The sequence below is a fragment of the Gopherus flavomarginatus genome, chromosome 13 (genome assembly GCF_025201925.1).
Source record: "Gopherus flavomarginatus isolate rGopFla2 chromosome 13, rGopFla2.mat.asm, whole genome shotgun sequence".
Classification (NCBI taxonomy): Eukaryota; Metazoa; Chordata; order Testudines; family Testudinidae; genus Gopherus; species Gopherus flavomarginatus.
Window position 1 is genome coordinate 5704769 of NC_066629.1, and position 12362 is coordinate 5717130.

The 12362-nt window shown below is 50.5% G+C and overlaps 1 non-coding gene across 1 annotated transcript; it reads right to left on the minus strand.

The window, feature by feature from the left end:
* Positions 1-2314: 2314 nt before the first annotated feature.
* On the minus strand, positions 2315-2396 carry TRNAS-UGA (transfer RNA serine (anticodon UGA)). Its single transcript has one exon. It is a non-coding gene; the product is annotated as a tRNA-Ser (tRNA).
* Between the last annotated feature and the right edge of the window lie 9966 nt (positions 2397-12362).

Consider the following 12362-nt stretch of genomic DNA (forward strand, 5'->3'; position numbering starts at 1 on the left):
TGGGTACACTAGGAGATCACCGTGATTCAATTCCTTGAATCACCACACAGAGAGGAATGATACCTTACCCCAGAGGCAATCCAGATTCAAGCTCCGTGAATCTAAAACAAAGGGATTCCACCCTTCCCCCACTTCTCTTTCCCTGTTAAGTACAGACTCAATTCCCTAGAGCCTCAACAAGGGGGAAAAAATCAGGCAGGTCTTAAAAGCAAAACTTTTAATAAAAAGAAAGGAAAAATAAATGGTCTATCTCTGCAATTTAGATGGTAAGAAGTACAGGGTTTTTCAGCTTATAGACAATAGAAAGAAAGCTTTCTCCAGCAGAAATACAATTTAAAATATTTTCACCCAAATACACATTAAAACTCTACCAGCCAGATACACAGTTGCAAATACAGAAAAACAATTAAAAAGACTAAACTGTCTTTCTACTTTTGTACTTACAAAATTGGAACAGAAGATTAGAGAGCCTGTAGGTACGTGTGGTCACTCTCAGAGCCTAGAGAGAACAAAGCAAAACCCAAAAACTACAAACAAAGGCTTCCCTCTACCTAGATTTGAAAGTATCTTGTTTCCTGATTGGTCCTCTGGTCAGGTGTTTGGGTTCCTGTTTGTTAACCCTTTACAGGTAAAAGAGACATTAACCTTAACTATCTGTTTATGACAGGGGGAGGCTTTTGTGTGTGTGGGGGGGTGGTGGTGTTCGCTCTTGGGACTAAAAGGGACAGGACATCAATCCATGCTCTCCAAATGTTTCTGAACTAGTCTCGCACATTTCAAACTTGTAAGTAACAGCCAGGCAAGGCGTATTAGTTTATCTTTGTTTTCTCAACTTGTGAACATTCCTTTGCTAGAGGGAAGTTTATCTCTGTTTTGTTGTAACTTTGAACCTAAGGCTAGAGGGGGTTCCTCTGGACTCTTTGAATCTGATTACCCTGTAAAGTTATTTTCCATCCTGATTTCACAGAGATGATTTTTACATTTTCTTTCTAATAAAGTCCTTCTTTTAAGAACTTGACTGATTTTTCCACTGTCCAAAGACTCAGAGGTTTGGGTCTTTGTTCATTTTTGTAACCAATTGGTGAGAATATTATTATCTAGCCTCCCCAGGAAAGGGGGTGTAAGGGTTTGGGGGGATATTTTGGGGGAAGAGGCACTCCAAGTGGTCCTTTCCATGTTTCTTGTTAAATCACTTGGTGGTTTTAGCATACCAGGTTTTGACCTAAGCTGGTAGAAATAGGCTTGGGGGCTTTCATGTGGGTCCCCACATCAGCACCCTCGAGTTCAGAGTGGGGAAGGAACCCTGACAGGGGATGAGACTCTCTGGGTGCAAGAAGTAGAGTTCCCAGCAAGATGTGAGACTTAATTCTATGGAGCCAGGTGCAGGACTTTGACAGGGAGGCTCAGGTATGGAGAATTGGGGGGCAGCGGATGGAGTGGCTGTCTAGGTGCAGAGATTTAGTGACCCTGAGGTGCAGGAGGGAGGAAGAGGACAAGGAATTGGCAGTGGCCGTGGAGAAGAAGAGGAGGGGTGGAGCCTCTCAGCAAGCCTGGCTAGCTCAGTCAGGAGAGCATCAGGCTCTTAATGGGAGGGGCCAGGGTTTGAGCTGCTGTCCAGGGACTCAGCTTTTCAGTTGCCTTGTGTGCCAGGAGCCAAATGACTCCTGGTGGTGCCTAGAGCCACTTGTGGGCCAGGGAGGCTGAGCCCTGTGGCACCTGCTTTGTGCAGGGCTTCTGGTTGCTCAGACACAGGGAAGGCTTCTGCACTGCGGCTCTGACTTTCCGAGTTCCCGGAGGTTGCTTGGCCCCTGCTCCACCTCAGGCCCTGCCCCCAAACCTCCACCCTGTCCAGTCTCTTCCCCACACCCTATTTCTTCATCTCCCCATGCCTCTCACACACCCGCTCACTGGCAGGCAGGAGGCGGTGCAGGGGAAGAGGAGGAGCTTGTCAGTCAAGCCTGCTAGCAGGTGGCAGGTGCAGGGGCAGAGCTGGCTGCCAGGCACCTGTTTTTTTTCCTGTTGGTTCTGCAGCCCCATAGCACCCATGGAGTTGCTGAGTCGGCTCCTTTAACACACTAGAGAGAGGAGCAGAACCAGGGCTATGGCTAATCTGTGGGGCACTAGGTGAGCGGCAGAGGCTTCAGGGACTGAGAGTTTCCCTGACACCTCAGGGACACAGTGTGAGGTGGTGTCCCAGGCATCTCTAGGAAAGGAGCAGAGCAGGATTTGCTTGGGGTGGGGAGAGATTTGAGAGTGTCTCAGGGGGCTGTACAGAGGTATTGCCTGGGTGAGGGACTGGCTAAAACACAGACCTCGTTGTGAGCAGGATTTGAACCTGCGGAAAGGAACCTTATTGGATTTCAAGTCCAACACCTTAACCACTTGGTCATCACAGCTGTAAGCACAATAATGCTTCAGTACCACAGAAACTGGTAAAGAATCCCAATGTCCAGGCGTGACATCATCTGAAATCCAGATTTCCCACAGCAAACCTGGCTCCCAAAGCATCTGGGGGATTTGGGGTTTGTTCTCTTTGCCTAGCCGTGTGCCATCGCACAGACGGCGCTTTGAAAAGTCTCCCCTCCCACAGAGCGGGAATGGGAAATGATTCTGAACTGAAAGCTTGATGTGAATGAGGATGTCGGGACCACCGGGCCAGGGACTGGCCTTTGCTAGAGAAACCAGTGACACACGGAGCCAGGGTAAGGAAAACGTTTCCTGGAGTCAATAGGTGGAATAGCAGCAGTATTGTGCAGAGAAATGTCTCATGAGAGGAGTCAGTGCATTGGTGGTTTGGTAGCAGAATTCACAGATACAATGTGGAAAGTCTGTGGGTCGTGAATGAAGGGCACTGGCAGAAGGGTGACAGGGGAGCTCAGGGCTGGGATTTCAGGTGCTTCAGGTCAGGAATGAGGGGCCCTAGCAGAGCAGCGATGGGGGAGCTCAGGACTGGTTTAATAGAGGCTTCGGATTGGGAGTGAGGGGAACCAGCAGAGCGGTGAGTGAGGACCCTCCGGCTGGGATAACAGGGGCTGCGGGTCGGGAGTGAGGGGCACTGTCAGAGTGGTGAAGGAGGAACCCAGGACTGGGATAACAGGGGCTGTGGGTTGGGAGTGAGGGGCACCAGCCGAGCAGTGATTGGGAAGCCCAGGGGTGGGATAGTAGGGGCTGGGGGTCAGGAGTGAGGGGCACCGGCAGTGCAGTGACTGGGGAGCTCAGCAGGGAGCCCAGGGGGCAGCAGATTGGGAGTGAGGGGCAGCATTAGAGCTGGGGGGGGACCCAGGAGGCAGCGGTTCGGGAGTGTGGGGCACCAGCACAGCTGTGAGTCTGGAGGTCATGACTGGGATAGCAGGGGCTGCAGGTCGGGAGTGAGGGGCACCGGAAGTGCAGTGACTGGGGAGCTCAGCAGGAAGCCCAGGAGGCTGTGGGTTGGGAGTGAGGGGCACCAGCAGAGCAGTGACTGGGAAGCCTAGGGGTGGGATAGAAGGGGCTGTGGGGTGGGAGTGAGGGGCAGTGTCAGAGCAGTGAGTAGGGAGCCCAAGGCTGGGAATCAGGGGTTGCGGATCGGGAGGGGCACTGGCAGTGCAGTGACTGGGAAGCTCAGCTGGGAACCCAGGGGGCAGCGAGTTGGAAGTGAGGGGCACCACTAGAGCTGGGGGGGACCCAAGGGGCTGCAGTTCGGGAGTGTGGGGCACCAGCACAGCTGTGAGGCTGGAGGTCAGGACTGGGATAGCAGGGGCTGCGGGTCGGGAGTGAAGGGCACCAGCAGAGCAGTGACTGGGAAGCCTAGGGGTGGGATAGCAGGGGCTGTGGGGTGGGAGTGAGGGGCAGTGGCACAGCAGTGAATGGGGAGCTTAGCAGGGAGCCCAGGGGGCTGCGGGTCAGGAGTGAGGGGCACCAGCAGAGCTGTGAGTCTAGAGGTCAGGACTGGGATAGCAGGGGCTGCGGGTCGGGAGTGAGGGGCACCAGCAGTGCAGTGACTGGGGAGCTTAGCAGGGAGCCCAGGGGGCTGCGGGTCGGGAGTGAGGGGCACCAGCAGAGCTGTGAGTCTAGAGGTCAGGACTGGGATAGCAGGGGCTGCGGGTCAGGAGTGAGGGGTAGTGGCAGAGCAGTGAGTGGGGTGCCCAGGACTGGGAATCAGGAGTTGTGGGTCAGGAGTGAGAGGCACCAGCAGAGTGGTGACTGGGGAGTCCAAGGTTGGGATAGAAAGGGCTGCAGGTCAGGAGTGAGGGGCACCGGCAGAGCTGCGACTAGGTACCTCAGGGCAGGGACAGCAGGGGCTGCGGTTCGGGAGTGAGGGGCACTGACAGAGCAGTGACTGGGGAGCTGTGAGGAAGTGGGAATGTTGCTGTATTATGGTAATGCTAAGTGAGGAATACTGACCTGGGAAGGTGGCAGGGGAGTTTCGCTGGGACTGGCTGTACTGGGGAAGGGAGGACACCTGAGCATGTAACCTGAGACCCCAGGCGGATGGTTGGAGGGGATTTTGGGGGGCCTGCTCTGAGGAAGGGAGGACATCTGAGCATGTAACCTGAGACCCCAGGGGGAGGGTTGGAGGGGATTTTGGGGGGCCTGCACTGAGGAAGTGAGGACATCTGAGCATGTAACCTGAGACCCCAGGGGGAGGGTTGGAGGGGAGTTTGGGGGGCCTGCCCTGGGGAAGGGAGGACACCTGAGCATGTAACCTGAGACCCCAGGCGGAGGGTTGGAGGGGAGTTTGGGGGGCCTGCCCTGGGGAAGGGAGGACATCTGAGCATGTAACCTGAGACCCCAGGCGGGGGGTTGGAGGGGAATTTGGGGTGTGTGTCATAAACAGATAAGGGTTAATAGAACAGGAGTACTTCATGTCTGTTTTGCCTGTAAAGGGTTAACAAGTTCAGTAAGCCTGGCTGTCACCTGACCAGAGGACCAATCAGGGGGCAGGATACTTTCAAATCTTGATGGAGGGAAGTTTTTGTGTGTGCTGTTAGTGTTTGATGGTTGTTCACTCTGGGGGCTCAGAGGGACCAGACGTGCAACCAGGTTTCTCTCCAATACAGGCTCTTATATGTTCAGAATAGTGAGTTCTAGGTAGATAAGGCGGATTAGGCCTATGTTTGTTTTCTTTATTGCATCTGTGTATTTTGCTGGAAGGATTGTATCTCTGTTTGCTGAAACTTGTATTTGTGCTGGGGGGAGGATTCTCTCTGGTGTCTATAAGCTGAAAGTCCCTGTAACATTTTCCATCTTGATTTTACAGAGATAATTTTTACTTTTTTCTTCTTTTTTTAATTAAAAGCTTTTCCTTTTTAAGAACCTGAATGTTTTTTTTATTCTTGTGTGAGACCCAGGGGACAGGGTCTGGACTCACCAGGGAATTGGTGGGAGGAAGGAGAGAAGGGGGGAGGAAAAGCCCAATTTCTCTCTGTGTTAAAATCACTGTCTCTCTCTCAGGGAGAGTCTGGGAGAGGGAGAGAAGGCGGGGGAAGGTAAATTTCCTCTCTGTTTTAAGATTCAAGGAGTTTGAATCACAGTGATCTCCCAGTGTAACCCAGGGAGGGGAAAATCTGGGAGGAAGAAAGGGGGGGAATGGTTTATTTCCCTTTGTTGTGAGACCCAAGGGGTTTTGGGTCTTGGGGTCCCCAGGGAAGGGCTTTGGGGCCAGAAAGTGTCCCAAAACACTATATTTTTGGGTGATGGCAGCTCTACCATTTCTAAGCTAGTAATTAAGCTTAGAGGGGTTCATGCAGGAACCCCATCTTTTGGACGCTAAGGTTCAGAGTGGGGAATCATACCTTGACAGGCATGCATTGGGGAAGGGAGGACACCAGGTAGGGGGTTGGAGGCCAGGTAACACCTCTGCCCGGGACACTTGACAAAGGACACAAAGGCTGGGGGAGGAGCCAGGGGGAGGCTGGAGGAGAAGCTGGAGGGAGTTTCTGTTTGGAGCTGACTGGGAAATGGAGAGTGGCCCCGACGGGGCCTGGGCTCCCCAATGGGGCTGTGACCTCCCTGCGTCCCCAGATGGACTGAACTAAAGGGGGTCCTGTTATCTGTACGGGCAAAACCTGTTTTGGACTGTGTTCCTGTCATCTAAATAAACCTTCTGTGTCACTGGCTGGCTGAGAGTCCTGATGAATCGCAGGGAGCTGGGGGTGCTGGACCCTGCCTCCCCCACACTCCGTGACAAGCCGTGTCCTTACAAACCCGCATGTGCTGTTCCTTTGGGACAGTGCTGAGTGGCACAGGCTGGACAATGCACTGGGCGTGGGGACCTCGCACTTGTAACTAGAGGCTGGAGGCATCAGAGAGCGGCTCCATAGCCAGCCTCCCTCATGCTAAGAGCAGTGAGGTGCCCCTGGGGCCCCACAGAGAGGGGGAGGAGGAAAAGAGAGAGAGATGGGCTTGCAGAGTGTGTGCGTGTGAGAGAGAGCGAGAGAGAGCGAGCGAGAGAAAGAGATGGGCTTACAGAGTGTGTGTGTGTGTGAGAGAGAGAGAGAGCGACAGAGAGAGATGGGGTTACAGTGTGTGTGTGTGTGTGTGTGTGTGTGTGTGTGTGTGAGAGGGAGAGAGATGGGGTTATAGTGTGTTTGTGTGTGTGTGAGAGAGAGAGGGAGATGGGGTTACAGTGTGTTTGTGTGTGTGTGTGTGTGTGAGAGAGGGAGGGAGATGGGGTTACAGTGTGTGTGTGTGTGAGAGAGAGAGATGGGGTTATAGTGTGTTTGTGTGTGTGTGTGAGAGAGAGAGAGATGGGGTTATAGTGTGTTTGTGTGTGTGTGTGTGTGAGAGAGAGATGGGGTTATAGTGTGTTTGTGTGTGTGTGTGTGTGAGAGAGAGAGAGAGAGAGAGAGGGAGGGAGATGGGGTTACAGTGTGTGTGTGTGCGCGTGCGCGCGTGCAGATACTAGTCCCTGGTGGAACTCAATGACCCTGCTCTCGGTGGGTAGCACAACTATCATAACCTTAGTCCCAGATTTGGACCTTAGCGTCCAAAATATGGGGGTTAGCATGAAAACCTCCAAGCTTAGTTACCAGCTTGGACCTGATACCTGCTGCCACCACCCAAAAAATTAGAGTGTTTTGGGGCACTCTGGTCCCCCTGAAAAACCTTCCCTGGGGACCCCAAGACCCAAATCCCTTGAGTCTCACAACAAAGGGAAATAATCCTTTTTCCCTTCCCCCCTCCAGGTGCTCCTGGAGAGATACATAGACACAAGCTCTGTGAAACTACACAGAGTGACTCCCCCTCCTGGAAACAAAAAGTACTTTCCTATTCCCCCAGAGGGAATGCAAAATCAGGCTAGCAATCCAACACACAGATCTCCCCTTGATTTCTTCCTCCCACCAATTCCCTGGTGAGTACAGACTCAATTTCCCTGAAGTAAAGAAAAACTCCAACAGGTCTTAACAGAAAGCTTTATATAAAAAGAAAGAAAAAATATATACAAATGGTTTCTCTGTATTAAGATGATACAATACAGGGTCGATTGCTTAAAAGAATATTGAATAAACAGCCTTATTCAAAAAGAATACAAATCAAAGCACTCCAGCACTTATATTCATGCAAATATCAAAGAAAAGAAACCATATAACTTACTAGCTGATCTCTTTGTCCTTACACTTAGAAACAGAAGACTAGAAAGTAGAAACTGCTTCTCCAAAGCTCAGAGAAAGCAGGCAGACAGACAAAAGACTCAGACACTAACTTCCCTCCACCCAGAGTTGAAAAAAAATCCGGTTTTCTGATTGGTCCTCTGGTCAGGTGCTTCAGGTGAAAGAGACATTAACCCTTAGCTATCTGTTTATGACAACAACACTCTCCCATTTGTCTCCAGTGAGCGTGGGCTGTGTACACGTGCAGTGGCGGGGGTGGGGGGTGGTAATCAGTGTGAGCGGCTCAGTTATTGCTGTGCCCCAGCCGCTGGCGTGTGCCTATTTCTCAGCTTTTTGGTGGGTTTTGGTTTTGGCTCTGGGTCTGTGCAGGGCTTGGCCCGGCTCGGTGACCAAGTTCCTCAAGCAATAACACCCATTACGGGAGCCTGGCCTGTGCGGTCTCAGGGGTGGGGGAAAGCAGCAGCCTCACCGGGAACCGAGGCGCTGGCACAGGGAAGCAGCGAGCAGGGGCGAGGAACAAGCCGGCTGCTCCCGGTCGTGCAGGGAGCACGTGGGGAAAGTGAGTTGTCTGGTGGTGGTGGTGCAGACAGGCCCCCCAGCAAGGGCAGACCGGCTAAACAGGGCCCACAAAGCCGGGCCCCGGGTCCCCTTCCGGACCGCCAGGCCCCTGGAATTTGTACATGATCCCACCTCCCTCATCAGCCCCGGGTGCAGACACACTGTGCACGGGAATAAAGCAGCGTCTCTGTCGGGGAGCCAGGCCCCGCCCCTGCCTCCTAGACCAGTCCATGTCCCGCGCCACCCGGCGGTCTGCGCAGCGCAGCATTTGGGACCAGCGTTCCCATTGGCTGGGGCCACGACGGCGGGAGGATACAGCAGGAAGCAGCTCACGTGCAGCGGCTGCTCCAGCATCCAGAGTACAGAAGAGGCCAGAGAGGCGAGTGGCTGCCGGGCCCCCAGGAGCACCTGGCCCGCTCCCTACTCAGGCTCGGTGCTACAGGCCCCCCGGCATTCGGCAAGGTCAACGGGCAGGACGAGGGAGGGCCTACAACTTCCCTGCTTTGGGGGGGGGTGCATCTCTGGCCTAGGTTAGGCTGAGCAGGAACGCTGTGGCATGGGCTGGCTTTCTGCTGGCCGCACACGGGGGGGGGGGGGCAAGGATTGAAAAAGCTGGAGTCCGGCAGGGCTGGAGTGCAGCCGAGTCACCCTTGGATTAGTTACAGTCGCACAGAAACAGACCCAGACGGAGGTATCTAACTCGGGGGTCTCAGACTGGGGGTTAGGACCCCCCCTCCGGTTATTACATGGGGATGGGGGGATGTACTGTTAATTTAGAAGGGGCGATGGGTGGGATGGGCTCATACTCAGAGGCTTGCTAAGTGACAGGGCTCACCTATACTAAAGGGCCTCCCACAGTGCTGTCTGGTATGTCCCTTGATCTCGTGCCATGCACCCGCCTCATCGCGGAGACCTGACTGGGCTGGAACACTGGCCTGTTACCACTAACTAGACAGTAGTTGTTTAATGTTGGGCTTTTCCTTCTCCACTAATTAACACTTCTGCCTGCTCTGAATTATTAGTGATAATTCTCCCACTACCCTTTTCAAAAACTCCTTCTCCGTGTTGACCTTTACTCTGCTGGCAGATTTCTCCTTGTCTCTCTTTACTTCCCTTATCAACTTTCTTCCATTTTTTTCATAGCTGCTTACACCAATCCACCCTTCTTCCTCGATTGTGGTTTGTTTGCATTTTTTATAGCAACATGTATCTATCTCACGGGTCTGGATGTTAGTCTATAGTCTATCTCCACATTACAGTTTCTCTTTAAAATGTATTTTAGTACTGGCCTTCCTGAATAGCTTTTAACCATTGATTTCTCCTTGGTTAATTTTCCTGACCCATTGAAATTATGCCAGAGCTTTTCATTTCCTCCTTGGTGAGAGCTATAGTTGTGGGGGAAGGGATAGCTCAGTGGTTTGAGCACTGGCCTGCTAAACCCAGGGTTGTGAGCTCAATTCTTGAGGGGGCCATTCAGGTAACTGGGGTAAAAATCTGTCTGGGGATTGGTGCTTCTTTGAGCAGGGGGTTGGACTGGATGATCTCCTGTGGTCCCTTCCAACCATGATATTCTATGATTAATAGCAAGTCTACCAGATCCCAAACCCATGGTTTTTGGTGCTCCATACTGGGAGAAGGGGAGCAGAGAGCCTTGTCCTTACAGTTTCTTCCTAAGAGTCTCAGAAGCTTCCAATAGGGTTTATCTGCACTGGAGAGGGGATGGCCCAAGATGCCCGTCTCATTCTGAGCCTCATGTCTTGGTAGTGTCAGGGTCAGCTGGCTGTGAACAATGAACCGCGTCTTACCTTGTGCTACGGAGGCAGCAGTTCTGACAGTCAGAAAACGGGGGCGGGGGGAGTGCAGTGGACAGGCTGCCTGCCAATGCTGAGGTCCAGTCTAGCCCATTAACACTTCTGCAAACTTATTGTGTATATGGCACAAATTATGATGCATGGGACTGTGAGGTCAATTACTGATGTCCTGAACTTACAATACAGTCCATGCAGTCCAAGTGATTTTCCCACAACCCCAATAAAGTTTTTTAATTTGACAGGTTCCATAAGGCACATTAGTCTCTGAAAAGTCTTTACATTGGCAACCTTCCTTCAGAAGAAACTGTTTTGTTTATGCTAGAGAAGGGACAACACTTGAGCTTCTCCATGAAGTCTTTTCGTTCGTAAGCCGTTGACTTCCACTGGCACAGGATGAAGCCCTCTGCTAAAACTGAAAGTGACATTGCAGTAGTTTGAAGAAGGCCCTGGACCATTTTGCGTGTGGTTTGAGGGCAAAACTTGGCCCAGCATCTCCTCGTATTCTTCTTTCCCCTCCTCCCACATAGCACTGTCACTGTTACTTGTCAATCTGCACATTTTCATAAATATTGTATTTCATTTAGTGCTTTATCATCCACAATATTTTCCTCTTAATCCACATATGAGAGTTATTCTAACTCCCAACTGAATATATCTATGTCTATAACATATAAACCTGAACATCTTAACATAACAAATATTATGACTTGCCAACCGGCATCTTAGAATCCCTTCCTTTCAGGAACAAAAAAAATTAAAATCCTTGGGAACTCATTGGGACAATCAGCGAGTGGCTGGCGCGAGGCCTCTCTCCCTTGCTACATACTGAGAGCATCTGGTTCAGGGCGCTTGGAGGAGTCTATCTGAAAGCTGCTGAAGAGCGACATTGCACTGTGCCTGCCAATCACCAGAACAATGGCAGCTGAGCCGCTCTAAGATAAGTCTTGGAAAAATAAATTTAAAAAAACGTGGAATATTTTAACATAAAGGAGATGCACATTTCCTTCTATTGGGGAAAAATGGACAAGGAAAAACCACCTGGGATACCATCTGCAGGAGAACTAGCAAGGTCTGGGCCTCACAGCTTTGGAGTGGGTCACTGCAGGGTCGTTGTTAGGGAGAACCCTCCCTGCAGCATGTTCATCTCTATACTGCTGGGGATTACTGCTGGAAACTCACACAGCTATGACTGGTGGAACTTGTGAAGATTACCTCTAGCACCTTCGCTGTCCTCAAAATGGAGATTAACGTATTTCCCCTCTTCGGGCATTTCTTATTCATGACCTAATTCTGCTGTCTGTTACTGCAGCGAAAGCTGATTTAACTCCACTGCATTCATCAGAGTTACTGAGGAATTAGAGCGTTGGCAGAGACCAGGATCTGTCCCTCAGTTATTATTCAACCTGACAAATTTCTCTCTATTCATCTGAACGAGGACCTCAGGTTTAAAATAATTTGCAGAGGCACAGTATATGAGGAATTGTTCAATCGCTGATTCATTTCCTTTCCCATTTCCGTCTACTGTCGTTAATTACTTTGGGGCTTTGCATTTTTAACCACTATTATCTAATCACCAATGGTGACACCACAAAAGGGGTAATTTATAGTACAGTTGTCTAGACTCAGTGCACACAGGAGAAGAAAGAGAAAGGGTTTGTGCTATTCTTTCCACTTTGGAAAACAAACATTTCAGTAAAGAAAAGCACAGAACCTCACTGCTTTAGAAGGCCAGATCCTGCTCTCAGATAACCATATGCATCATCCACTGAAGCCCATGGAAATTGACCTTAGAAAATGCTTAACCAATACTGAAACTCTTCTGTTCAAACGTCTTGAACTTCGCACATTTTTATCAGCTTTAAAATATGAAGTCATAATTTTTCAACCTATAAATAACTGAGGCAAGCCATGAAGCTGAACTCAAATGATGTTTACCTGGGTGATACAAATAAATCAGTTTTGTCCAAAAAGGGAAACACAATTCCTTTCCTTATGAAAGCACTATGACTTACAAGTCCTTAGGACTCCATGACTGAGCAATGCCACCCAGAGATGCAGAGGTTAGTGCAAAGGCTGTTTAAAGTAACAAGAACGCTAAAGTTTCACACCAAGATTTAAAAAAAAACCATGAGCCTAACATTAGACTCTAAATCCATAGTTAGGTGTTCAAAATCAGTGGCCTGTTCCAAAAGGGCTCAGCGCTCTTGGAAATCGGGCCTCTTGTTCCTGCATCTAAACGCAGATTTAGGGAATGAACTTTGGTCTCAGATTTTTGAAAGCGTTCAGCTCAGATTTTTGTTAATTTTCTCCCAAATACCTGCTATTAAACATAACTGGAGAAGAAAAACATATTGTGGGAAATGTTTTCCTAAAGTTAGAAATGTCACACCTTGTTTGCATT